We start from the raw sequence: 1646 nt of genomic DNA on the forward strand, positions 1-1646 counted from the left end.
GCTGGTGGGGTGAGAAGCAGAAAAGGCCTTGACTCTGTGTAAGCACTGCTCAGCAGTAACTAAAACATCCCTGTGTTATCAACACTGTTTCCAGCACAAATCCAAAACATAGCTCCATACTAGCTACTGTGAAGAAAATTAACTCTATCCCAGCCAAAACCAGCACACAGGACTAATTATAATAGCACCTGACCACTGTGAATAAATACACAGTCAGACATTAAATTAATAAGATTGGCAGATCTGCTTCCTACTCACCATTTTGAAATTTACCTTGTAGTGTCCTAGAAGACCATGCAGGATTGCAATCTATTAAAGCAGTGAATAACATACTACAAATATTCTGACAGAAAAAAGGGTTCTGGTACTGTAAGGTAATATAAATAATCAAATTGATTTCAGTGTTTTTGCTGCAAACACACGAACTGACATATGCATATTTAATTTTCTTCTTTTATTAATGTTCACCTTCTTGTAAGAAATTAGGATCTACAATGATGGCTGCTCATAAGTATTAACCAGTGGAGCACTGACTTACTCTAAACCTACTTGCAGCATTACAGCTAAAGCAATCGTAAGATGTGGAATATAATTAATCAAATTAAATTTCCTTTTACAGAGGTGCCATATTACCCATTTCTATCATGCAGAAGAGAACCTCACTCTGATAGACTGGTACAGAAATAATTTATATTTGTCTATGAGGTGGAGTTGGGCTGTACACCAAAGAACACAAGAAATGCTCATAGCAGAACTACAGCTATCTGCTGAGTTCGTATTCTCATCTTGGTAATTATGAGTGTTGGTTTTCATTTCCATCCTCTAGTAATCAATTTTCAAACTATTATATGAAAGAATAAAAGTAAAATAAAATTAAAAAAAAAGGCAAACAGATTTTTTTCTGCATCATTGTGCCAACAACATCCTGTTAAAATTCAGCATTATGAGATACAGGATGGTCAATGAATAAAGGAAAATTGATCTATGTTTAATCTAACACTAACAATCTGTACAGGAGGCCTAGAAGAACAAAGGACATATAGTACTATAACTGGCCAGAGCTAACAACAGTAATAACAATTAGCGATGGATTTAGACAAGAGCTAAGGTTAAAGAAATTAATCTGTTTGGGGTCGGGGGGGGTTTGTTTGTTTGTTTTTCTCCAAATCAGAAGATTATATAAAATAGATTTAATCCATCTCAAACCAAAATATTTTTTAAAAAATGAATGTAGGTATGGTTAGTCATTAAAAAATCTCAGCACTAAGAGATCATGGATTTTGAGAGTCATGGATTTTGCAGTTTTCATGTTTTTACACACTTATCATTCCTAGAAGGTTCATTAACCAAATAGCTCCTTAAATGACCAGTTTTATATATTCTGAGGAACAGATGAAAAAAATTGCTCAGTTTATCTCAAAAAGAAAGTCACAATCTTTTCGCCCAGCATTGTCTTTTCTTCTGTATTTCTAGTTCTCCTGTGTCCATTCTATCTAGTTCCATTTGCTTTCTCACTCAGCCTGTCTATCCCTCATTCACTGCACCTTTATTTCTACAACCATTGCCCTGTTGCTTAGAGAAAGGAAGTGCCTTGGTAACATGAATTTGGCAACATGAATTTACAGCTGCCAATACTACCATCATTC

General features: G+C 34.9%; 1 protein-coding gene across 1 annotated transcript in view; it reads left to right on the plus strand.

Annotated features, from left to right (window-relative positions):
• Positions 1 to 1646, plus strand: part of LOC109279366 (RNA-directed DNA polymerase from mobile element jockey-like) — a 183136-nt gene that overhangs the window by 113621 nt on the left and 67869 nt on the right.

The sequence above is a fragment of the Aptenodytes forsteri genome, unplaced genomic scaffold (assembly GCF_000699145.1).
Source record: "Aptenodytes forsteri isolate BGI_AS27 unplaced genomic scaffold, ASM69914v1 Scaffold172, whole genome shotgun sequence".
Taxonomy (NCBI): domain Eukaryota; kingdom Metazoa; phylum Chordata; class Aves; order Sphenisciformes; family Spheniscidae; genus Aptenodytes; species Aptenodytes forsteri.